This window comes from Heteronotia binoei, chromosome 21 (assembly GCF_032191835.1).
Source record: "Heteronotia binoei isolate CCM8104 ecotype False Entrance Well chromosome 21, APGP_CSIRO_Hbin_v1, whole genome shotgun sequence".
NCBI classification, from domain to species: domain Eukaryota; kingdom Metazoa; phylum Chordata; class Lepidosauria; order Squamata; family Gekkonidae; genus Heteronotia; species Heteronotia binoei.
This window is the reverse complement of record NC_083243.1, coordinates 162084149-162111888: the sequence shown is the minus strand read 5'-3', so window position 1 is coordinate 162111888 and position 27740 is coordinate 162084149. Positions and strand designations below refer to the sequence as shown.

The 27740-nt window shown below is 41.5% G+C and overlaps 1 protein-coding gene across 1 annotated transcript in view; it reads left to right on the top strand.

Annotated features, from left to right (window-relative positions):
- LOC132589394 (uncharacterized) overlaps nt 1-27740 on the top strand; it is a 160238-nt gene that overhangs the window by 50425 nt on the left and 82073 nt on the right. The window lies entirely within an intron of this gene.

Below are 27740 nucleotides of genomic sequence, written 5' to 3'. Positions count from 1 at the left end.
GATAAAAATAACGGCTGAAGTGGGTGAAGAAAAGTGGTTGTCATATAATCAGCTATTAAACATACAAGGCGGTAAAATAGAGCTGAAAACTGCGAAAGAGTTGAACAATAAATATGATTGGTTTCAAATGCAACAAATAAAAAGTTTGGTGGAAAAAGACATTAAAACTGAAGAAATAAGAAAAGAACAAACAGAAGAGGAAATAGTTCTGCTTGGAGATAATGAAAAATTAATTTCAAAATATTATATACTGCTTTTGAAATGGTCTACAGAAGATGAAGTAGTGAAATCTCAAATGATTAAGTGTAATTAATGTAAATAAAGAAATACAGATGGAAACTTGGGAATATCTTTGGAAGAATTCTATAAAGCTTTCAACATGTCAAAGTATTAAAGAGAACTGTTTTAAAATGATGTACAGATGGTATATAACTCCTAAAAAGTTGGCAAAGATGAACAATAAGATGCCAGATAGATGTTGGAAGTGTAAAAAACATGAAGGTTCTTTTTACCATATGTGGTGGACTTGTGAAAGAGCAAAAAAGTATTGGCAGATGATCTAACAAGAAATATCTAGGATCTTGGGATACAAAATCAAGAAAGTTGCAGAGACTTTTCTGTTGGGATTATATATAGAAAAATTTCCAAAAGAAGATAGAACTATAATTTGGTACTTGCTCTCAGCTGCTAGGACATTGTATGCGCAGTTGTGGAAGCAAGAAAAAATACCAGAGAAATGGGATTGGATTATAAAAGTTATAACATGGAGTGAAATGGACAAATTGACAAGAATTTTAAGAAATCTAGAAATTTTTAAGTTGGAGTGGAAGAAGTTTAGAAGTTATATAGAAAAAGAATGGAAAATAAAAGGACATTGGACAATTTTTGATAATGATTAAGTCTTAAAAGAAAAACAGAATTTTTTGTTTTATTAGTTAAGGGTACCTTTAAATATTAGAAGTATGTAACACTGGCGGGGTTCAAGTAACAGGGGGAGGAGGGGTTAGAAAAGTAATATATGGGATAGTTAAAAAGAAGTAATTAATGTAAGAATTGATTGTTACCATATGTTACTGGAATAACACATTATTCCACACATTAGATCTGATCTTTGCGACCGGGATTCAAGTGAACGAAATCGCAACGGAGACGATACCATGGTCGGATCACTTAGCCCTCAAGGCTCGTATGGAGACGCTACCACAACCCTGTAAGGGCGGAGAGCCTATTTTGGCTCGCCCGCGGAGCCTGATGGACCCGGAACGGTTCCAAATGGCTCTTTGGGATCCTTGGCCCCCTGGCGATTCCCTTGATACCCTGGTTGATGCCTGGCAAGATCGGCTATCCGGGGCAATCAACGAGATCGCACCTCGACGTCCTCTGCGCCCTCGTTCAAGGCTGGCTCCTTGGTATACCTTGGAGCTACGCCGGTTGAAACAAGGACTCCGACGACTAGAGAGGCAGTGGCGGCGCACTCGTGACGAAGCGGCGAGAACATCCTATAGAACGTTTATGAGGTTTATGAGGTGGCAGTCAAGGCCGCGAAGAAGAAGTACTTCGCGGCCAAGATTGCGTCTGCAAACTCGCGCCCAGCACAATTGTTTAAGATAATTGGACAGTTAACCACACTGCCCCAAGGCAGACCAAACGTTAGAGAATTGGAAATAGGCTGTGAGGCTTTTGCGAAATTTTTTGCAGATAAAATCACGTCGCTCCGCCAGGACCTGCCCATCACCTTGGATACAGTATGTGAGCCCGAGGCCCCGTGCCTGTCTTCGGATTTAATCCTGGATCACTTCAGCCCACTCAACCTGGAGGAAGTTGACGGAATTCTCTCCTCTGCACGCCCTACAACTTGCGATTTGGACCCATGCCCCTCCTGGCTAATTAAATCCTGCCTGAGGGAGCTTGAATGTCCTTTACGGGACATCATAAATAGATCCCTCTCAGAGGGGCGCTTTCCATCATCTCTAAAAGAGGCTTTGGTCCGTCCCCTCTTGAAAAAAAGTACAGCGGATCCGGCCGAATTGGCAAACTACCGACCGGTCTCTAATTTACCATTTTTAGGTAAAATTATAGAGAGGGCAGTGGCGTCGCAGTTGCAGAGCTTTCTGGATGACGCTTCCATCCTAGACCCTTGCCAGTCCGGCTTTCGCCCGGGTTACGGGACGGAGACAGTACTGGTCGCCCTGGTAGATGATCTCCAACGGCACCTGGACCGGGGCGGTGTGGCGGTGCTGATGTTGTTGGACCTGTCGGCTGCGTTCGACACGGTCGACCATCGGCTACTGACCCGCCGCCTCGCCGATGTAGGGGTGAGGGGGTCTGCCTTACAATGGCTTGCCTCCTTCCTCGAGGATCGGGGACAAAGGGTGGCAATTGGGGGCGAGCTGTCCCAGAGGCGCACACTGGATTGTGGAGTGCCTCAGGGGGCAGTTCTCTCACCAATGTTATTTAATATCTACATGCGCCCCCTTGCCCAGATTGCCAGGAGACATGGACTTGGGTGCCATCAATATGCAGATGACACCCAACTCTATCTGCTAATGGACGGACGGCCTGACTGCGTCCCAGAGAATTTAGACCGGGCCCTGCAGGATTTGGCAACCTGGTTGAGGAAGAGCGGGCTGAAACTGAATCCAGCGAAGACAGAAGTCCTTTGTCTGGGTCGGGGCGCTCGGGGAGGGGAAATACTTCTCCCGGTCTTCGACGGGGCGCCGTTGAAAGCGGCGCACCGAGTTAAGAGCCTGGGAGTTTTACTGGAGCCTGCATTATCAATGGAGGCCCAGATTGCAGCCACTGCCAAGTCAGCCTTCTTCCATCTAAGGCGGGCAAAGCAGTTGGCTCCCTTCCTAGAGCGCCAAGATCTGGCAATGGTGCTTCATGCAACGGTCACCTCGAGACTGGATTACTGTAATGCCCTCTACATGGGGCTGCCTCTGTGCCGAACCCGGAAGCTGCAACTGGTGCAGAACGCAGCGGCTAGACTGTTGCTGGGACTCCCTAAATGGGAGCACATACAGCCTGGGCTGCGCGAACTGCACTGGCTGCCAGTTACATACCGGGTTCGTTACAAAGTGCTGGTCATGACCTTTAAAGCCCTATATGGTCGAGGACCTGTCTACCTTAGGGACCGTCTCTCCTCATATGAACCCCAGAGAGCACTGAGGTCAGCCGGGAAAAACCTGCTGACTGTCCCCGGACCGAGAGAGGTGAAGCTGCAAAGCACCCGTAACCGGGCCTTCTCCTCTGTAGCCCCGAGCCTATGGAACCAACTTCCAGAGGAAATGCGGGCCCTGCGGGACCTAGAACAGTTCCGCAGGGCCTGCAAGACCTTCCTCTTCAGACTGGCTTTCCCTGATCGAAATGGAAATTGCGAAGGAAACCGCCATCAGAAAAAGTAAACATAGCACTAGCACTTTTAAAATTAACTTAATTTTAAAGTTTAATCAGATTTTAAGTAAATGCTGATAATGTTTAATGTAGTTTTATTCACTTGTATAATTTAACTCCGAACCATGTTGTTAGCCGCCCTGAGCCTGCTCCGGCGGGGAGGGCGGGATACAAATAAAATTTGTTGTTGTTGTTGTTGTTGTTGAATAAAATTGTTTTAAACTCAAAACCTCGGGCAATCTGGGCAGGGGGGCGCATATAGATGTTAAATAATGTAGGCAAGAGAATAGCTCCCTGCGCCATTCCACATGTAAGTGGGTGCCACAGGGAAGTCTGCTCGCCAAGCATCACCCTTTGTCCCCATAGGAAGGAAGAAAATCATTGTAAGGCCACCCCCTGCACCCCGGCAATGGCAAGGCGGTGGGTCAATAGGTCATAGTTGACCATGTCAAATGCTGCTGATAAGTCAAGAAGAATCAGCAACGCTGACTCACCTTGGTCCAGATGCCTTCTTAGGTTGTCTGTGAGGGCGACTAATACCATCTCTGTTCCATGGCCCCTGCGGAAGCCGGAATGGGTCCAGGGCAGATGTTTCATCCAGGAAAACCTGCAGCTGCTCTGCTACCGCTTTCTCAACTACCTTTCCCAGGAACGGCAAGTTAGAAACTGGGCAGTAGTTAGCTAGCACACTAGGGTCTAGAGAAGGTTTTTTCAAAAATGTGTAAATTACAGCCTCCTTTAGCATCTCTGGGAATGTCCCACTTGTCAGGGACAGATTAACAATATCACCCAGAGAGTCCCTAATACCATCGTGGCAAGCCTTCACGAGACAGGATGGACAGAGGTCCAGGGGGCAGGTGGTAGATTTCACTGCAGGTAGGATCCTGTCTACATCCTCCAATGTGAGTCAACTGAAGTGGTCCAATATTAGACCATCCGACGGCCAAGGGGCTTCCAGTTCACATACTGTATCAACCATGGCTGGGAGTTCCTGGTGAAGAGTCAAGATTTTATCTGCAGAATATGTCACAAAAGCCTCAGAGCCGATATCCAATTCTCTGTCTCTGGTTGCTTGATGGCAAAGTTGTCAGAGACTGAATCATTCTAAATAATTGGGCTGGGCACGACTTTGCAGACTCTGTGGAGGCCGCATAGAAAGTTTTCTTAGTGGACTTCACAACCCTTTCATAGACTTTCATAAGTGTTCTATGAAAGGTTCTGGACTCTTCACCACGAACACACCGCCACACTTCTCTCTAACCATCTAAGCTGCTGTTTCATCCTTAGCAGGTCCAAGGAATATCAGGTAGCTGCTTTGGTACAGCAGTGAAGAGGGCGCTGGGGGCCAATGTTGTCGATGGCAGTGGAGAATTGGGAATACCAGTCCTCCACAAGTTCATCTAACGAACCACTAGGGGGCATTGAATCCTGCAGGGCCTCTTGGAACCGCTCTGGGCCCATTTGGCTGTGCGGGCGAGCATAAATCTGCTTGCCGCCTAAACAGGGTGGAAGCTACAGGTCTAGCCGGACTTTCAAGGCATAGTGGTCTGACCATGGAACAGCGTTTGCCTCCATCAGATTCACTGATATCCCTGCCCTGAAGATCAAATCTAGTGTGTGACCAGCCCGGAGTGTGGGAACCAATACAAATTGGTTGAGTCCCAGCGTTTCCATGGATGACACCAGGTCCTGCGCCTGCAAGGACGCCATGTCATCAACATGGACATTGAAACCCCCCAGAATTAAAAGTCTGGGGAAGTCCAATGCCCAGGTGGATGCCGCATCCAGCAGGGCAGGTAGGCTCTCTGGTGGTGCATTAGGGGGTCGGTACACCACCCAGATCGCCAAACTCTCCTCAGTTTCTCACACCATGCCGGTACACTCTATGCCAGCGATGTTTGGGTCAGGGAGTGCCCTGAAAGAAAAGGAGTTTCGAATGAGCACCGCAACTCCCCCTCCCCCCCCATTTGTCCAAGACTGGTGAAGGACAGCAAACCCAGGTGGGGTAACCTGCGATAGTTTTGCCATCCTGCACCCAGGTCTCCGTCATACAGGCCAGCTCCACTTGTTGTGTTGTAATAAAGTCCCGCAAAGTAGCGGTCTTATTATTAATAGACCTGGCATTTATCAACACCAGTGAAGGAGATGGGTGATTTATCATAGCCCCACAACCAACACGTCTTGAGATGGGACATAGGTGAGAGGAGGTCTGAGCATTTCCATATCTCCGGCTCCCTCCCTGTTTTCGTAACCTATTCCCACTGTCATAAGAACATAAGAGAAGCCATGTTAGATCAGGCCAATGGCCCATCCAGTCCAACACTCTGTGTCACACAGTGGCAAAAAATTTTTATATACACACACACACACACTGTGGCTAATAGCTACTGATGGACCTCTGCTCCATATCTTTATCTAAACCCCTCTTGAAGGTGGCTATGCTTGTGGCCGCCACCACCTCCTGTGGCAGTGAATTCCACATGTTAATCACCCTTTGGGTGAAGAAGTACTTCCTTTTATCCGTTTTAACCTGTCTGCTCAGCAATTTCATTGAATGCCCATGAGTTCTTGTATTGTGAGAAAGGGAGAAAAGTACTTCTTTCATACCTTCCCCACCCTGTTACAACTGAAATCCCCAACCTTAACATGGCTTCCCCCACGCAGTGCTATTTGACCAAAAGAGGCCCTGCTAGCATCTGCTGATATGATAAGAATCCAAGGGGTGGCCTCTCATTCATTAATTTACCCCCCACTCTTTTCTCATGCACAATACTCTTAATTTTGGTTTGGCTCCCTACTATTTCTATTATTATCTAACTTCCCCTGAAAATCAAGCTCATTAATTTTCTCACTATTTAACAAATCAAATAACATCTAACAGTTTAAATTAATCCTACTACTAATAAATTACTAGCAAGCCAATTAATAATAGGTACCCTCCCACAATTTTCAACCCTCCCCGTCCTACACAACCCAATTAATTAGCTAGATAAAATATTCAGTAGTACTTTAAAAGATCCAATTTAAATGAGTTCTAATTAAACAATTCATTAAATTCCTAAAATCAAATTGATCGTATAATAGCAATTTAGAGCTTGAATTAAAAATTTAAGGCTTCAAATACAGATGAATGTGCAAAATAAATGCTAAAATAAAGTGCTGAATAAAGTGCTGAGTGCTAGGCCAGTTCTTCCAGGTTTTCCTGAGTCCACTGCCTGTCTATGTAAAAACATTTAAATATTACTAGTCACATATTAGGTCAATGCTGTGCAATTTTTTAGACCTGGAACCTATCTTTGATCCTCAAGCAGCAGTATATCTACTTAGTCATGTTACATAAGACACATGACAGGAAAAACAGACAGAGTTATGTCTTCCCTAGTATCAAGGCAAAGACTGTGGGCAGCAGACCACAAGAGCTGCAGGAGGAGGAAATGCAAGCACCAGGAGGTGAAACTCCACGACCTTCTCCTTGCTTGGTTGTTATTGTGCAACAGTCCCTTTTTTCAGTAGCCTTTTGCTTGACCAGTTTCGATCTTGTGGCATTTTAAAGTATGTTGTATACCTCTGCAGTCCTGATAAAGCCTTCTCTTTCAGTCTGGTGCTCCATACATCTTGAATATGCAGAGGGCTTCCATGGCTTCATGTTTTGTTTTACGGCTATGAGAGATTCTAGTGATACTTACTTTCTTGGGTTAGGGATGATTCATGTATGCTTAACATGCTAGTATAGAGTATTTATGTCATGGTGGAAGTGCTATACTTTTAGACATCCATTAGTCATATAGAAACAGAAATACATTCCCAACATTTTACAGAAGAATAGATCATTAGTACTGTACAAGTCAGACTTCTTTTCAAGGTTTTGGTAATTAGTACCTATCACCTGAAGTAATCGCTTTGATTTTCTGTTTACATACATAGTTCTAGGAGATAGCACACAAACAGTCTTGCAAACTTGTAACTGTGTAAGACTATCTGTAGAGAATTAGCTGCATGTGGATTAGAAGAACCATATTAAGCCTGTGTTTGAAATCATCTTTTCTTTTTACCCATGGTGGCTAGATGAGATTATCTACATGGAAGGGAGAGGGAACTTCACGGGACTTTGTGCATAATTCCTGGTTCCATCAGTGCTGGGTGATACCTCCTAGTTTATTTTCTTCATAGCAGTCCTCTAATGCAGGGGTCTTCAACCCCGAGTCTGTGGACTGGTACCGGGCCATGGCCTGTTAGTAACTAGCCCGCCAAGCCTCACCGCCCCCTTGCGGTTACGCGCAGCCTTGCCCCCTGCAGCGCCTCCCCCTCCTGAGGTGCCTTCTCCTCCTCCTCTCTGTTTTCACAATGTTAAGGCTGGGGAAGGGGCCGCGAAGTGCCTTCCAGGCTCTGTAAAGGCAGACACCCCCCCCCCCCGCGCCTGTTAGCTGATTGGTGGAGAAACCACAGCAGCAGCAGCCAGATACAGTCTTACTGTTGGATGTAGAGAAGGCCTTTGATGAAATTCACTGAAATTTTCTGTGATCTGTAGTAGAAAACTACCCCAAACAACCCAGCAAATGATACCAGAAAATATTAAGCTTCTTTAGACTACAGTTGATACAAAAATAGTCTTTGCAGTTGCTGTTCTCAAGTCATAAGGTAGCTAAGAGCCACTTTTGACATACATGTTACATATATGTCTGATTATCATTGATATTGTTAAAAAAATTAATTCTGCATTAAAAACATTGACTGAAACTTGCACCATTTATTGAGGTACTTTCCTTCCTAGAAAGTACAAAGACTCTGGATCCTATAAGTTTCAGCAGTAGCCAAGTGCATAACTCTTTTAAAGTGGATAGAAATTGAAATCAATCAATCTATCTATCTATCTATCTATCTATCTATCTATCTATCTATCTATCTATCTATCTATCTATCCACCATCTATCTATCCATCCACCATCTATCCACCATCTATCCTCCATCTATCTTCCATCTATCATCCATCTATCGTCCATCCATCCATCCATCCATCCATCCATCCATCCATCCATCCATCCATTGATTTGTAGCCCACCTTTCCTGAATGGGTTCTGAGCAGGTAACAACAATCAATAATACAAAGTTAAAATCAGATTCATAAATAAAACAATATAACAATCTAAAAACAAAGTCTAATTCTGCAGTTGGTGGTATCAGTTGGCTCCACTCCTCCCATACATCCCCCAGTAGCTATAAGATAAATGGCTTGACAGAGTTATTTCATCGGCCCTGCAGCAGGGAGGCCACATTGAAATTAGGACTGAAGTACTTTTAGACCTTGGGCATTTTCGCACTGACCTTAATCAGCAGCGACGCCCCTCTTCACCGCGCAGGATCGGCGCGGATTTCGCACTAATTGCCGCGGAGCACCCGGAAGAGCCGGAAAGTCCCGCGGCTTTTGCGGCGCAAATGGAAACCGCCAAAAACCAGTTTCCATTTGCGCCGCAAAAGCCGCGGGACTTTCCGGCTCTTCCGGGTGCTCCGCGGCAATTAGTGCGAAATCCGCACCGATCCTGCGCGGTGAAGAGGGGCGTCGCTGCTGATTAAGGTCAGTGCAAAAACGCCCCTTGTGTTCAAAAAAGAGTTGCATTTAATGTACAAGAAACAACGGTGAAATATCTTTAAATTTGATCTGAACTTAAGGGGTTTTTTTAATGTTAACATGTACTTATCTTTTTCAAAAACTGTTAGCCACCATTTCCTCTCCCTTATTTCTCTGTCCTGTAATCAGTTCCTTTTTGTCACTCTACCCCCACCAATCTAGATATGTAGATTTACCCACTCAAGATGTTCTGTTGATATTAATAAAAAGTAAAAATCTAATAAATTTCAGATAAACTATAATGTTGTTCGAAGATCTTTGTATGTGGGGTTGTATTCAAGTTTGCAGAGCTAGTTCAGGCTAGAGCCAAAAAAGACAGTAGTGTTTGAAAATATGACAAACCAATAAACAGAATAAGCAGTTTAGAAAAATAAAAAGGTAGAAATATTTCTAACTTCTTTACTTTGGCTGTAAGCTATGGATGTTAGATTTGCAGCATCAGCTCTAAAAACCAGTTTAGTAACTCATTTTACAGATACCGTACATTCAACTGGATTAGATATATGAAAGACACCATTATCCTGCTTGTGTGACTTCTGCTGACTACTGACTTGGAAAAGCTTTTCTATTTTTCTAAAGCAGTGGTTGCCAAAGTGTTTGGTATGGTGACTCACAAGTTCAAATGTACGTGGAATGGTAAAAAACATACCAAGTAAAACAGAGCTTGCACTAAGCAACAAAACTGCAGAAGCCTGGGACCCGCTTTCAGAGAATTTGTGACCCACTTTTAGGTCATGACCCATATGTTGCCAGTAATGGCCTGGGGTTATATGTCATAGTGTCACTTGCTTTAGGCTTAATTTGAACATGGTGCTGAAAAGATTTATAAAAAAATGTCCATGTTACTTTGTACCCACCCATTATCTCTCTTTAAATGGGTTGCTGTGCTTGGAAAAGTCTCTGCACATGCAACATTAGCATGCCAATGCAATGCTCACCTGAGCTATAGATCTCTGACATGGTGATATTTCATGTATGATGCCTGACACCCTAGTTTAAATATGTTCTAGTGTGTGTTAAGTCATAAGTTCTTTTGGTCTTGCCAGTGTTGTGTTTAATCAGATCTCAGAACTAGCTACCAGAGAAGTTAGTTTGAAGTGCGTCTTTGGGAGAGGTGTATCTGTTACTGTAGGTGTATGGGGCAGGAAATGGCTGTTGGGTTGTCAGAGATGTTCCTTAACTATTCTGATTAAAGCTATTCATCAGGTGCTAGGGTTTCTTCTGTTTTGGAAGACACTTCCCAAGGACATACCAACTGAGTAGTAACTTATCGAGGTCAGTTTGAATTTCTAAATAAGCTGAGTACCAGACTGTATCCAGTCTGAGCATCACAGAGACAACATTGCTCTCTGATTGTAGGCACCAATTAGGCTGGCTTGGTTTGGCTGTCTCTACTAGATATAGAACATCTGAATTGAATGTGTCGCATTTAAGATGAGATATATTTTGACTGATTCAAGTGCTAAAGCTCAATTGGGAACTGGTATTGTCAGAAGGATTCAGTCTGCATTATTATTCATCTGAAGCCAAAGAAGGAACTTGTGGGTAAATTAAACAGATTAGTGAGAAAACTTCATACCAATAATAATGCAGAGTGGCCAGGTTATGACCTCCTGTGTAGGAGGTCTGAACAAGTTGGTGAATCTATTCCTGCAGCTGTAAGAACTGATTATACTCTTTCAATCTCCTTGTAGTCGAGAACTATGATATCAATAAACTAGCTACTTTGTTATAAAAAAAAAAAAGAACTGATTATACTTGACCTTGCCACACCTTGTATTGCCCTCAATGTGACTGAGGCCATGAGTTGAACAGTTTTTGGTTTAGTGTGATCAGAGGAACAGATTAGTATAACTGCTTTTGTTAAGAGCAGCAGCATTTGCAAAAATGAGCTGATTTTTTGGGTTAAATATTTGGGGCATTTAAATTTTGTTCTCTTATTCAACAATGACCTTTTCAGTGGACCCTGTTCCTGGATAACATTTAATAATACATAATAACAGAGGGGGGGGGGTTGGAAGGGGGAGTATTGCAGTTTTGTACTTCTTTCTCTCCTTACTGGATATGGAAAGGCAAATGAAGGAAGTGCTAGTGTTTACTGCTTACTGCTTAGTGTAAAGAGAAGTTCATTTGATCTGCCAACATGATACAGTTCCAGCACATGGAGTTTAATGTGTGACATAGAGGACAGACTGCTTGTATTGGCTTTACTGTCAGTTCTCATTTTCACACAGCTCAGAGACTATGAATAAACAGATCCCACTGGCAGGATGTCCTGGTTTTAACAGCTTCATATGGTAGACTTGTTTGCCCTGGAGTAGAAGATGCTTTACATATTGGGCCTTTTGCTGTAGTGTAGAATAAACCCTGTTATGTTGCTGGGGTTCTGATCAGGACTTCTCCTTTCATGCCTTTATACAAACACTTTTCTAGGTTAGATATCATATTTGTCTGTACCAGACAGTGGAGTCCAAGTCAGTGGCCAAGTCAATGCAAACCTATTTTTATCTAATTCTTTGCTCCTTGGTTAAGAGGCAGAGATCAGCCTATTAGAAATTAAGCCAAGAGAGTTTTGTATCTACCTGTGCCATGTTAAGTGGTAAGAATCATTCACACGATTGCACACACACGTACACACAGGCCTTTGATTCAGCAGGAGCTCACAGGAGCGCAGCTCCTAAACCTTTCTGAGGGTTCCCCCTTTTCCTTCCCAGCTACCTGGTCCACTCTTTCTCCACTTCTTATGTGATTTTGGGCGACAGGTGGTTTGCTGGCCTTTTGACTTGTGGAGGTGGCCCAGAAGAGCCTCAGGAGAGCAAGGCCTGCTTGGGCTGGCTGGATTTCTAGCCAGCCCAAGCAGGCCTCGCTCGCCCGGGGTTCTCCTTTCTTGCATCGGGTTGCTTTTGGATGGCGGTGGTGGTGGCATATGCTAAGAAACTATGCTAAGAAGCTCCACCACCTATTTTTCAACAAAACAACCCCTATATGTGTGTGTGTATAAATATATGTGTGTGTGTGTGTGTATATATGATTTGTCCCCCCCCAATCGATCAGAGGAGTGCCGTGCTGAGGTTCGGCCCTACCCACTTTGACTCGACTGGCATCTGATCATTCTTTGAAGAGAGTGCTGGAGGAGGCTTCTTCCCCTCCTTTCTGGAACTGGAAGTGGGGGGGGGGCAAAGCCTCCTCCTTTGTTCTCTTCAAAGAACGATGAGAAGCCCAGGCCCTGTAGAAGCGGGTAGGGCTGAGCCTCGTCATGGCTCGTTGTGATTGATTGAGCGGGGGGTGGGGGGGAGGCAGAGTACAGCACACGGCATGGTGCTGCGGAAGGAAAAGAAGGGGGTGTGCGGTAGTGGTTGTGGTGGGAGGAGCCAAAATTAGGCATTTGTCTTGGGCACTGGGAGGGGGGCAATTTGGCACCCCCTTCCGGCACCCTAGGCAAATGCCTAGTTTGCCTAGTGGGTGAGCCAGCCCTCTCTGTGTGTATATACACACACACATTCAGGGGTGGAATCTAGCAGGATTTCCTTTGCATATTAGGCCACATACCTTTGATGTAGCCAATCCTCCAAGAGCTTACAGTAGAATAAGAGCCCTGTAAGCTCTTGGAGGATTGGCCATTAGACCATCAACCACCACTCATGTATACTCATGTTCCATTGGCTGGGTCTGCTCCTCTCCCCTGTCCACTATTGGCCCAGCCATGTCTTCCGTGTCTGATGTCTCTCTCAAGGAAGACACTTCTACCACTGTTCCTTCACTCCTTTGAGTAGGGCTGCCTACTGAACGGCCTGTCTCTGCTCAGGAAGAGCCTTCTACTGCTGCTGTTCTCCTGCTTGGCTCTCCATTGCTGGTTGCCTACTGAGGTGAGCCACCAGCCTTCAAACTGTTCTTTTCTCCCAGAAGATAGACAGCATGGGACCTGGTTGCTGCTGCTTCATCCTCCTCCCTTCCTTCCCTCCATCCCTCCCTCTCAGTTAATAGTCGCCAATAGCTGGCCTCCTATCCACACCAGCATTAGATGCTGCTGAGCCTTGGCAAGGCCCTACAGCCAATGCTTTCTCTTCCTCCACTCTGGGCTGCATGAAGAGGCTTCTATTGCCATCTGGGTAGCCAGTCTGGGGAAGCTGCCTTCGTGTCTTATTGGCCCATCTCTCCAGGTCCCCCATTTCCCCTCAGTGACTGTTGCTAGGCAACCATAGTATTCCAAGCTTGGTTCTGTCAGTAGAAGGGGGGGGGAGGAGGCTGTTTCCAGGCCTGTTTTGGCCTTTGAGGGAGCAGCAGCCCCCCATGATAGTCAGTGTGATGTGTGAAACCATAAGCAAAATCACACGACCTGTAACTGCAAAAATTTACTAGAAAAACAGTGCAATACTTATGGTATATCTTACAAAACACTCACACAACACTTACAAAACACTTACAAACAACCAAAAAGCTGTAGAGCAAATATACAATTGGTGATCGACACAAACACTTATATACTCTGTAAGGAGCGGCCACTCTGTCTCCTGTTGCTCATGTGGATCCGAAAGAAGCTTGATTCTGTTGGCTCCGTGTGGAGTCTCAAGAGTCCAAAAGTCCCAGGGATTATAGAAAAGAAGATAGCTCAACGGCACACTGGTAAGTAAGCTGTTTCCCTGAGGGTTTTGTCAGGTGCATGTGTATTGAAGGGACTATATTACTGGTGATGCAATCACCATTTACACATCAAGTCAAGCCTAAGATGCTGACATCAACCAAACGCTCAGGGTGGGTGGAAAGACCGCAATGAGTGGGAAGACTGAGATGGGTGGGGTGGGTGGGAAGACTGCAAGGGTGTGGGGTGGTGGTGAGTGAATGCCAAGGGATGGAATTTCCTTCAGACTATCCTTTGTGAGTTATGTAGTATTCCTATTTTATCCCCCAAACTCATAGCCTAGGCAGAGGAATGATATGCTCCATGCTTTATTCCCTTCAGGGCTTTTTGAGAAGGCCAGATGTTTTGTTGCAAGATGTCGTATGTGTGAATTTCTAGATATCAAGGCATTTATTTGTGTTAGTTGGTGACCTCAGTGAGAGATATATCTCCTCAATTTGCCTTTTTGCTGGTACTGTATACAATGTCTGTTTCATTCCTTCAGAACACATAACATAGGTAGAAGAAACTTGTTGTGGAATGCTGTTAGTTTTAAAAAATTTTTTAAAAGTATTACATTTATTAGTACAGTGAACTTCAAAGTTTGAGCCCTATGGTTGACTTTCTCCTGAAGCGACTTCCTTACCCATTTCCGGGTGGGTATCAGATGTTGTCTGTTTCCTCTGCATGTATTCCTCGATTTCCCATGGGATCAATTTGCAGAGATACGTGAGCATGCTCTTATGTAAATCAGAACCTGTGTAAATAGGTGGTCAACTATGATTTTAAAGCAACTTTGTCTACTTGTTGTCATGGGCGTTGTTCCTTATGTGAGGCTCACCTATCAGCGACCTATATTTTAGGCTGTTTTCTGTCATCTGTGTCATTTAACTACTGAGAGTCTTGCGGCTGGAGGTGGTCTCCTACTTGTGGACTGCCTGCTGAGAGTGGCTGTGCTCAGCCCTTAGACATGTAGTGTTGAGAGCCAGTTTGGTGTAGTGGTTAAGAGCACAGGTTCTGATCTGGGAGAGCAGAGTTTGATTCCCCTCTCCTCCACATGCAGCTGCTGGTGTGACCTTGGGTCAGTCACAGTTTGCTCAGAGCTGTTGCCTCAAGATCTGTTCTCAAAAGAGCTTGCTAAGCCCCACATACCTCACAGGGTGTCTGTTGTGGGAGGGGAAGGGAAGGGAAAAGGGGATTATAAGCTGCTTTGAGACTCTGAATGAAGGCCCAGGTTATAAATTCAATCTCTTCTTTTTGGGCCCAGCAACTGGCTGACAATTGGAGTCCAGTGGATTGTCAAGTCTGGTGTAAATGCTAGGAGCCTGGCTTTCTGACACTGTCTGATCAATGGAATGATATCTTTTCCTACTGAACTTCATTCTGCAGCTTCCAACTTCAGTTTCACCTACTGAGAACTCTCCGGGCTAGATTTGGGTGTGGATGGGCTTGGCCTGGCTTTATGACATTATGGATATCTTGCATAGATTCGCTTCCCATGCAAGTTGAAGTGAAGGTTGAGGGTTTTTTTACACTTTGCGTTACTCAGTTTGCATATCTATCTGTCCAAGCCCATCTACTTTAAATCAAAAAGTACATTTTTTTAATTCATAATTCTTTATCTCATAGTTTATGTATCTGACCACAGGAGGATCAAGATTACAGACAATTAAATATTTAAGTGAGGCGAAACGTCTCAGCAAATATGAACCACAAGATTCAAGACAGAAAAGGGTAATACAAATTGAGAAATCTGGCATTCAGCACATGATTTTAAAAGTGGCTAAATGAGATCTTATGCTAAAATGAAACAGATTTACATTTTAGACACAACAGGAAAAATCCATTTTTAACACAGTTGTATCACAATAAAATGCAGGCGTTTCAAAGATTGATCAGTGGTTCATTTTTTGTGATGATGATGTTCTCGAGGTTTTACTTATTGAACCCTGTTAGCTGCTCCTTAGCATGTGAGTGTATTAATGTAGTTTGAAAGGAAATGATGCTCTTGTGACACAGGTAAATGAAATTATTTGGCTAGGTCAGTTTTTTCCTGCCATGTTCAGGCCATCCATAAAAACAGCTGCATTCATGGTGAGACCAGCTCTGTAGTCTAATTGTACAGATTCCCCCCTCCTGTCAGAGCCTAGAGAAGATCTTGTAACCACAGAATGAAGTTGATTCAGAGCCAACTCTCTAAAACAGTTGTGCAAACTGTTCAAACTGAACTGTGCTACATTAGTTTATGTTCCTGTTTGTGCATCAGTGGATTCAAGTTCCTTGTAGAAATTGATCTTTTTTTCAAGAGCAGCTAGGTGTTTGGAGATATACACAGAGCATGCACTCTGAGGTTTTATGGTCATAATAAGTTAGTTGATGGGAAATAAAGGATAGTTAATTTGTGATTGTATTGCTATTAGGATGTATGTAGGCTTTAGAACAGGGCTGGCCAAACTGTGGCTCAAGAGCCACATGTGGCCCTTTCACACATATTATGTGGCTCTTGAAGTCCCCACTGCCTATTGGTTGGCTTAGAGAAGGCATTTCTCCCTTTAAATCTTTGCATTTTTATGTTATAATTCCAAAGCGGGCATTCTTTGCACACAATATGACATAATGGATGTTGTACTATGACCTGGGAGACCTATGTTTGAATTCCCATTCTTCCATGAAGCTCACTGGATGACTGTGGGCCAGTCAGGCACTCTAATCCACAGCTGCTTGGAGGAAGGACAGGGTTAAAATGCACAGATAGGCATAAAGTCATACCAAAGCCAACTGCATGTTTAGGTCTGGCACTTTCTTTTGTGTAATTAAGACTTTACCCAGGGTGATGGTAAACTCAGAGATAAAGTACTTTTGGAAAACTGGGCAAGAACGTACAGGGAAAGAAGATGAACTGAGCCTTCTTCCTGGCTGTTGTGGGAAGTGATGATTGTGAATGGGGGGTGGGGGGTAGACCCCATTGTTTTAGCATCAGGGTCCTGCAGATTCTCTCACGGGCTTACACAGGATAAATGGCATCTTAGAGGGGCATATAAAGTCAGTTGTTTTAAGATAATGTGATACAAAAATTTCCAGTCAAATAAGTGAAGGCATTAATTAATACCTTCTGTTGCATACAGGAATGTGTTGCACAAATGCTATTTTAGCCCCAAATGCTTAATATCGAGTTGCCTTTTCCTTCCTATGGTAAGAGTTTATGCTGCATTCTGGCAGTTTGGTGAATTTATGCTGGTGCGTCTGATAACCATGGCAGTTAACTATGCTTTGAAAACATGTCCATGGGAGAGAGGATTCCATCCACTGGGTTATAGAGAAACGAGGATAGCTAAAATTCTTGCATGAAACTTGCATGGGTCACATACATGTAAGATATTGTAAAATGTAAAACCTTCTTGTGAGTCTTATCAACAAATAAGCAGACTCCTGTGGCTTAATGCATTCTTTATATGTTTTTATGTTTGTATACTTTTCCATGAAAAATAAATACATTAAGGGAAAAAAGGGAAGTTATTTTGTACCGAATTCTGTCTGTTTGGTGCTTTTCTTCATTTGTAAAAAAAAAAGTCAAATGTTGATAGTCACTTCATAAAAATATTGGCTTGGATCCCATGATCTTTGGGTACAAAGACAGGGGATTGCACATTACCCTCCAGCAGCAATGCTAATGTAGGATGATATTTTCATCTCCTTTTCCTCTTCCTGATGCAGCCATGATCCACATGGCTGTTAACCCATGTGTGTTTCACAACTTGTAGAATCAACTTTCCTTTGGTTGGAAAGGACTGCTGGGGAGACAGAAGACTCTGGGTGCATCAGCAGCTTCTCCTGATGAATCATGGGATCTCACTCACTGACTTTGACAACAGTCATCTTCACAACTGGCCTTCTTGGTCTCTAGTCTTTAGTGGCTAAGCACTGTAATCTGCCCGGTGTAGACTGTGGGTTTGGGTTTTGTTTTTGTTTTTTGTCTATTAGTCAGAGTAATGACATAGTGGAAAAATCTAGCCACTGGAACTTAAGAGTTCCCACAGGAAACCTAGAGAAACCCTCAACTAACAATAAATGTTATAAATGCTAAGCCAAGACATAGTGATCTACGGATTTGTGTATTCTCTATATAACCCCTTCACACACTCTTACACATCAACTCCTTTAATTTTTGTTGGACAGTTATGAAGTAGTATAAAATTAGTAGAGTTTGCATGCCTCTAGAGTCCCAGTTTTGCATGCCTCTAGAGCCTGGAGTGACTTGGTCCATGGGGTTGCAAAGAGTTGAACTCGACTGTGCAACTGAACAACAACAAAGTGTCCCAGTGCTTGTTTTCCATATGAATTTACCTTGTCCAATTTTGTCCAATTGTGGCGATTTGCTGTAGCAAAAAGTAGTGATAGTGGATAGGCATAAAATGTTCAGAACTTGCCACTTTTTTGGGGTGTGTGTGTGTGGCTTGTGTGATTTTGGTTATTGAGACCATTTTACTTATTTATTTAATGCAAAGTTTCCAGCTCTGATACTATTCAGTTTTCCTTGTCTCTCCTACCAGTGATATAGACAATCAATATTTATGCTAAACCCAAATAATTGAACTGAACTTTTCTTTTATTGCATTCAGCTGTTACTGGTTCTGAATGTTCATCCATTGGAGTGTATGCTAAAGTGACTCAGATTTAGATAAACTGCTTTGTTCTTGCTGATAAAATCTACTGTGTGATGTTAGCTATTACCATTTCAGAAGAATCTCTGTCATTGTGGATAACATCATCTGTGTGAGCTACATCTACCAAAAAAGCAAACTGAGATTATTTGGGAATTAGGAGTATCAGAGAAAATGCATAATGATATAGGATGCACAGTGCTGAGATAAGATGCTCTTTTCTGGTTATTTAGGGTTCCCAAATGCCTTAAACTGCAAGGAGAGTCTATGAATAATACTGTATGTTAAGTATCTAGATCAGGGATGTCAAACATGCAGTTTGGGGGCCAAATCAGGCACCCAGAGGTCTCCTATCAGGCCCCCGAGCAATTGGCTGTCATCTGCTTCCTTCTCCCTGGGGAAGGAAGGAAAGAGCCAGAGCTTCCTTTGCCCAGTTCCCTGGATCCCATGGGGAAATACAAAGAAAGCATCTTTAAGACCAATGAGTACTAACATTTTAAGCATGTTTTAAGTTTTAAAAATATATATATTTGTGTTTGTGTTCTTTATAAATATTTATATCTCTGCTACCTAATCTTAAATAGGTACACACATGGCCCAGCCCAACATGGCTTGGCCCAACAAGATCTCATTTATGTCAGATCCAGCCCTCATAACAAATGAGTTCGACACCCCTGATCTAGATCTTTGCACTGTTGTATATACTGTGCACTTTTGTATATACTGGGGGCTGAACTCAGTTCACACTGAGCTAATGTTTCATGAAACACAAGAAGTGGTGCTGAACTGCAAAATGTAATGTTACTAGTCCTAGGAATAATGTATGGGGTGGTATCATAAAGAAAGAATATCTGTAAAAGTTGAGAGATGGGTGGCTTTTTTTAAAAAAAATCACAAATCTAAGATATTTTGGCTCATGCTTGGTGCCTTTAAAAACTCTTGTATTAGTTGTATACAGTTAACATGAATTAATCAAGTATTAACAGCTAGTACTAGTTAATTCATGCTTATTTTGTTTGTTTTTGTCTTTGTCTGTATGAACTATTTAATCGGTAGTGAATAGAACTGCACCATGCTTGTTGATTGGAAGGATCTCTTTAATGCTACAAACTAAAGGCTGATTGGGCTACTCGGCTTTGACTACAGAGGCATCTAAATTAGATTAGTCAGTGTCAGGCACATTTGGTGACAAGTGAAACAAATTCTTCCTCTGAAATGCCAACAATGAACTAATGTCTCAAATGAGCTATCTGCATTCAATACCCGCTGCTGTGTCTATGCAGATTGTCAGTGCCTCCCTTCGCCCCCCCCTCCAGCTAATTACTTATACAAAGACATTGCTTTTGGGGATCAACACAACCTTTCTCCAGATGCGAAGGCGCCAATGCAGCTGTTACCGTGAAAAGCAACATGCCTTGATAGGGGGAAAGAAAATAATCAAAGCAATAGAGGTTGAAAGGAAAAATAAAATACTGAAGATGAGTGTTGAGTGGAGGGTGAGTGGAGACTAAAAGCAGGTGGGAAAGGTTTCATAGAATCATAGAGGAAAATGCAGGTTTGTTTTTTACTTGTTTCTCATCAACTCCATAATTCATACCCCATTCTGCATATGGAGATAAATGGAAGAAACAGGCTAAAAAGCTGTCTGCAATATATTGTTACAGGTTGCCAGTGAACATAAGAACATAAAAGAAGCCATGTTGGATCAGGCCAATGGCCCATCCAGTCCAACACTCTGTGTCACACAGTGGCCAAAAAACCCAGTGCTGAAGCTTTGATTGCTTTACCCTTTCCTCAGAGGGAAGGTGCTCCAACGCTTACATCATTTTGGTTCAGTATCAGCTTAGTTTGTTCTCAGGATGGTAAGCATACATACTCTCCTTTTTCTGACAGACCCCTCCCCTAGCAAAGCAGCTTCACCAGGAGGTGATATAAAGCAGAGAAACTAATGTGTGCTTGATCTGAGTTGACACCTATACTGCTATTTTTCCATTGAGTTTTAAATGCATTTTATAATAGAGTAGCTGACGTTTGTGGTATTGGGAGAATATGAGAGATCTATTATTATCCCTCTGTCCTATCACTAAGATATAGAGATTTTTATAAATACCACCACCCACGTATTAACTTCTGAGGGATGAATTACCTGTCACTGTTAATAGACTTACATATTTTGTATGTTAAACTGACTGGCCAACAGAAAGCTGCTGTCCCTTTTGACTCTCAAGAGAAAGGAAGACACTGAGCACATTCAATACAATGGTGGTTTTAACTTCATTAATTTAAAGCCACATTTTTCTAATTGAGTAGTTTCCAAATAATACACTTAGATCTAAGGTGTAAGTCTTATAGCCTTCAATGGCTTTTGCATCTGCTGTACAGTATATTAAAGACTGGGATGTAAGGATCTTATTTTGTACTGACACTATAGCAACTTGACTTTTATTGAACGTCTTAGTTTTTACAATTCATTTCATTCATATATCAAAGAAACTGAAACATATTGTGTTATTTTCTCACAACTTATTGGTCAGTAACACTTTACATCTGCAAAAGACAGTTCTGCTTTCTTAAATGCTCATACACCCAGCAGCAGAGTATTACTTGATCAGCATCTACTCTAAAAATACCATAAAAGGCTGTGTCCTTAGAAGCTGGGCATGGGATTTTTCCCACCCACATTACTTCTGCATGATTCATGTTAGCTGCTGGAACCGTTTCTTTGCTATGGTGTATATCCCATTAACCATCACTGTAAGAATGTGCAGTGCTGGTTAATGTGGAAGAAACGGAGGAAGAGGAACAGTTCAGTAGATGTAGTCATAGGGTGCTTAATAAAACCTGGCTTAGAATAACCTTTGGTTTTCTGGTTGTTCTCCCACCCTCCACCCTCTGGCAACAGTATGTAACTGCAAGGTTTATTTTCTCTGCTGTGTGAAACCTTAAAGATAGTCCTCCTTGAAAACACAAGAATTTCTATTTGCATAAAACCCTGAAAAAACATTGCCTTTCCTACCTTCTTTCAGTAGTGCTAGCTCAGATGAAGTCTGATCTGGTGGCTTCACAACCTTCAACCGTCTTTCTAGTATCCCATTTAAACATAGTAATTTTAATCAAGGCACTAAAAGTAGAGGCCTCGTCTCATACAGAAACCCCTTTGTCTGTCTGGATTCTGGATTCAGTTTATATGGTATGTTTTGCTCTTCTGAGACTGCTAACAAATGCATTAATTTTGTTGGTATGTCTGTGTCGCTTGAAATACAATTTGATATGGAGGCAGATTTACCAATGAGCATGGATTTTGTGATAGGGAAAGTTAACTGCACTATTTCCAGGGGGTAGGTGTAGTCTAACCAGCAAAAGCATGGTGGTGCCACCTTTTAAAAACAATATTTCATAAACAGGCTTTGTTTAATGCCTTGACAGTATCCTAAATTAATTTTATATTAAGTAAGAGGCAAATTAAACTGTAGGAAATTATCATATGATTGATTCAGTCTGGATGCTGAAAATTCAAAGATCCTTTGAGTATAAAACATGTTTAGTTAATGGTATTTTATCTTCCTCAGCAAACAAATTAATCTATTGTGTAAGTTGCTGCTGCCTGCTAGTCATCTGGTGTAGTCCATCAGAGTAGGGTCTGGGAGGCCCACTTTGCCATGAAAGCTTGCTGAGTGACCTTGGGCTAGTCACTCTCTTAGCCTAACTTACCTTACAGAAATCAATCCTATGTGCACAATGTTTAAGTGTTTGGGTCAACCATCCTCATGTCCTAAGGACTGTAAGGAATTGTACCTTTTAAAGTGTGCTATGGCAGAAGCGAATTATCTAATTATGTATAAGGTTAATTGGTCTCACCTGTATTACACCAACGATAGTAGATCATCTAGATCTAAGCTTTGACAGCTAGTATTCTAGAAATAAATGATCTGACAGCCTTGATTAGATATTGGTCTGGATTGGCTGCCAAATTAAACTAATTAATGGCACAACCAGGATATAATCAGATCAGAAGCTACACAGAAAAGCTTCTTCATCATCACAACAAGGAGATGAAGCTAGGTTCAACTATGTCGAGGAATGCCTGACCAGGAAGTGTCAAATGAGCTGAAACTCAGGGTAAGCAGCCTAGAGATAACTATACAATCAAAGTGCAACAGTTAGTTTGGCTGACTGCCAATAGTCCTTGTGTTTCTATGTGTTCTTCATCTTTATGCACTGTAAAATTTTGTATTTGTTTTATGTCCTTTATGTTTTACCCCTTTCCCTTTGTAAAAAAAAAATATATATATATATTTCTATTTTGTAAGACATGACTCAGTGTTTTGCAGATCAGCATCCATTTAAAATTTACCAGACCATAACCCAAATTCCCTTAAGGAAAAAAATCAATTCTAAATTATCTGTTCTCCCTTCCCCTCCCCTTTAAGGCATAGCCCAAACCTCCTGATAGAAGGCAAAATGGAGAAGAGAACAATGTAAGTGGTTTTAGGTATTCCTTTGGGATGAAGGCAGGGTATAAATGACAAAATAAATTTGATGAGATCAGAGATTAAGAAAAAAGATGGGACAAAACCTCTGAAAAGAGAAGAAAAGAGATACACAGGGCATCGGAGGTTATGAATATAAAATAATATAAACACAGAATTGTACTAATGACCAAAAATATACCATGCCACCACATTAAACAAAACCGTATATTGTGGTGTTTAGAAATAAAACATTGTACAGAAACACAGGTGTAATGCACAAAAGATCCAGCAAAGAGCAATGTCACAAATACTGAACAGCAGCAATGCAGATAAAGTTCAGCAAAAAACTTATAACGACGTGAATGATAAATAGTAATGGAAAGCTGGCTAAAAATTCAGTTTGGAGGTTGTCTTCTTCAAAACTGTGACTTTGAGATCAGTAACATCCAGTCACTGTGACTTTGTGCTCCGTAGCTTCCAGTTAGTGCTCAGCAGCTTCTAATCAAGTAAAACTGTCCTATGTACAACCCATGTTGTAAATTACATCATCAGTCAAATTAAAGAGAACATAAAAAACAATAATAAACAATAAAATTAGAAAAACCTGCAATACAGCCATGAGTTCAAACTTGTACAATAAAGAAGGTAATGAAGCTGAGATGAAGAATGTAACAGCAGTCCAATCTATACACAATATTCCTTCTTAAATGTTTATTTGTATTTAGCCATAGGTCATTACAAATCAAGGATACAAGAGAATAAAATTTCTTAAAGGGACCGTGGACCAATTAAAAACAATATTGGTATACAGGAAAATAAACCTTAGCACATCAGACATATCCTATAGTTTATATAAAGGCAGGGCTCTTTTGTAGCAGGAATTCCTTTGCATATTAGGCCACACACCCTGATGTAGCCAGTCCTCCAAGAGCTTACAGGGCCTACTGTAAGCTTGAGGAGGATTGGCTACGTTAGGAGGGTATGGCCTAATATGCAAAGAAGATGATGATACTGGATTTATATCTTGCCTTATACTCTGAATCTCAGAGCGGTCACAATCTCCTTTACCCCCCCCCCCCCCAGCAGACACCATGTGAGGTAGGTGGGGCTGAGAGAGCTCTTACAGCAGCTGCCCTTTCAAGGACAACTCCTATGGCTGACCCAAGGCCATTCCAGCAGCTGCAAGTGGAGGAGTGGGGAATCAAAGCCAGTTCTCCCAGATAAGAGTCTGCACACTTAACCACTACACCAAACTGGCGCAGATCTTTGCTACAAAGGAGTTCTTGCTACAAAAAAAGCCCCTTATAAAGGGAGATAAATCCCAATGGTCATTAAGACCATATAGAGAAAATGAATTTAAAGTAAAAATCCAGTACTTTCCCTTTGTAACATTAACATCTCTGTTATGAGACTGATTGGGTCTGGGTAGTATCCTCTCAGTAACCACAAACTTGGGAAGGGGGGGTGGAGCTTCGCAGCATAATGGCGGATGCCTTTTGAAATAGGTCCTATCTCTCTCCCTTGAAAACTTGTTCTTTGGTAACAACGCAGATGAAAAATACAATAAATAGATGGGAAAATCTTCTAAGGCTAAGTCCAAATCTGCTCAGAAGACATTTTAGTCGGTAAGACTTTTTTTTCCCTATCGGGTTCCTCTCCTCAGCATACCAGACAGTCTGATCACTCAGCTCCCAAAATGGCACCCAGAGCAAAAAACACAAACAAAACGCCAGTAGATGAGGATGATGCCCCTATTAGTTGTAAAGACTTTGTTCTCCTGCATCAGGACATTCATAAATATTTTCAGGACTCTATTGATAAGTACTTGGTGCCTGTTAATTCCAAAATCACTGAAGTTACGAAGGAATTAGAAGTTACTTCCAAAATTGCGCAACAAACAGCTGAAATTGCATTCTTATGTTAGAAAATAGATGGTGTTCCCTTAACCTCAAATTTAGAAGAAGAATCAGTTGAGGAGCATATGGACTTCGCAATCTTTATTTCTACATGGCTTGCTAAGGTCCTACAGTTTGAAGATGGATTGGCCCCTGCTGTTGCAGAAGCTGTCAGGTTGGGCCCTCTAGTCTCTGCTCGGAAAGGGAGACCACATCCTGGCACAAATTGTTTATCCTAGAACCAGAGACAAAATACTTAGAGAAGCTCATTTAAAGGGATAATTTGTTTATAATGGACAGAAGGTGTTAGTTCTGTTAGATTTGCCAGCAGAAGCCTTGGATAAAAGATGACGTTTAAAGATCTTTGCTACAAAACTACACAGTTCAAATGTCAAGTTCAGACCCGCATTGGATATCTTAGTTTTCAAAACAGTACTCTTTACAAGGCATCAGATCTTGCTACAGGGAAACTTTCTATGGGAAAATCTCAACATTAAGCTTACTCTTGCAGAAGAAGAAGAACTTCTCAGCCTTCCCAGATGCTGCAACATCACTCTCTATAGACTTGGACTGATCTTTTTCGTTTAACTTGATATCCAGTATTACCTGTGGTCTAACTTGCTCTGCTTTTGTTTTTTCTATTCTCGAAATCTTAAATCTTCCGGTTAATATAGACTGCACTTCTACTGAGTTTTTCCTCGTCTTATAACAGTTAGGATTGTACTATTGTTATAGTTATGGAAACTTTAATGTTTCATATTAACTCACAAAGACTGTTGGGATCCATGGTGGCATAACACTAATTCTTTTGTACTTAGTATTAGTATGCAACTTTTGATGGTGTTACCTCACATCCAGTGATATTTGATACTCTGCACCAGAGAACCATAAGGTGAATCTTTTGATGTATGCAGGAAGACTTCAGAACTATCCAGAAATGACTTATTTTATATAATATTTAGTAACCACACCACACATCGTATAAGAAGCAACACCTGGCTCTCTATAATTTTATCCCTGGATGTGAGTCTCTGTACATTGTATATATTGACCACTGAGGAAGGCACCTAGGGGCCGAAATGTGTATGGTACTTGTGTTGATTGTAAATCCAGCAAATGTATATGAGTAACTATATATGGTTTACATATTTTATGCAGTCTGACATTCAGACAATGATTTAAAATTCATTTGTGTATATGTAATTTTATATATTTTAATTACTATTTTATTAAATGTGCATATATCAACATACTTATACATCTCATTTCGTTTTTTGCTTATTGTCTTCTACAAATCGAACTGAATACTAACAACAAATAAATAAACTCCTTCCTCTTTATCTTATTTCCTTTCTTTACCCGATTTCACCCGATCCCCATACCACTTTTCCTGATTATTATTCTAATCATAATTATATTCTTTCTTTTTGTTTCCAAAACTTCAGCTGGAATATCAGGAAATAAAAAAACTATTGTGTCTTCAAGGCACAGTACCTGTTTTTCCGTGATGATTTTAAAAAGTTTGTTCTTCATCTGTAGTTGTTTAAATTCTACAACAATATCCATGGAAACATTGTCAGGAGCCCTTTTGGAACTGTTTAATTGGAAGGCAGAGGTGACAATCTCTTGGGAAGACTCTGCTTCTCCTTCTGTGAGAACAATCTTACTCAGCCATCTATTTAAAGCTGTAGTAAGGTTTTTCATCTCTCCAAAATTTACAGCTATTCCACGAAACTTGGCCTTTCTTTCTCTCAATTTTAACTCCTGAAATATGATCTTATTTTTGGCCCAGGACTCAAAATCCTTAAAGTCTTTCAAATCCTCATCTGTCTTTTTTGCCATCTGATATGCAGCTTCAGCTTTCTTGTTAATTGGTTCAACTGACTGTTCGAGAAGTCCAAGTTCCCTTTTTAATTGTCCAACCTCTCCGCTAAGAGAGCTTATATCATTCTTAATTTCATTTTTTATCTCCATTAGGGCACGCAGTATCTCAGTCTGTTCGCTTTGGGAGGGTTACTCCCTCCCACCGCCATTTCCTCTAACAGAGAAGTCTCCAAGTCAGAATCTTCAGATTCCTCTAAGTCAGTATTACCCGTTCTAGGAGTTCTATAGGGAGAGTTTTTAGTACCTTTCTTTGCTCTAGTCCTTCCCATACTTGCCTTTGATGTTTTTTCCAAAATTGGTTGTGTTTTGTGGGAGTAGTCATTAATCTTCTGCAGGAATAGCAGGAGCATAGGAGGGATGCAACCGGCCTGAAGCTAAGTCACCATGCCCTGCTATGTAATTTTATATTAAATGTTATACATTTTATGAATTGTGTATAGGCAGCTTGGCCCTCTATTCCACTGTTCAGATTTGGTTTTTTTCCCCTTCCCCATTTCTTGGTCTTAGTATATGAAACATCACAGTTAATCAATCACTTACCAGATAGTTATAAGTGTTTTATGCTACAGGTGTGTATGTGGCTCCTTAATTTTACATGTTTTCATATTTATTCTTAAACTGGAAACACTGATATTCATATATGGAGTATTCACCTAAAAGTATAATTTGTTGGTGATTTATTAATTTTTATAGGCTTCATTTGATATTGCCTTTATTCTACTAGAGTCTTTAAATGTTTAACTATAATTGGTCTGGTTTCATATACTTGAATACAATAGGATGTTAGAATCCTTTCACTTTCCTAGTTATTGATTGACTTTTGATAGAATAAGGAATTTTGCTATTAATTATCTATAGATATTACAAAGTTGATTAATGCAGATAATTATAGTTTAAGACTAACTCATTAACAATTTTGATACATTGAGTTTCGAATGAATTCATCAGTTACAGATTTTGTTGATTTTAACTTATAAATAATTTAGTTTAATTCATTTTAATACTTTATTAGTTTGATGATATTTTAGTGATTTCACAATTTTTAATATACTGTTGACTGAACTTTTAGATTTGGCTTTTTAAGGAAAAGAAGGGAAAAATTTAGCACTGTTATTGTTTATTAAACATTAAAATGAAATACCTTTAGGACAGTTAAGTAGAGGTGGCTTATAGAAGAATACTATAATTATT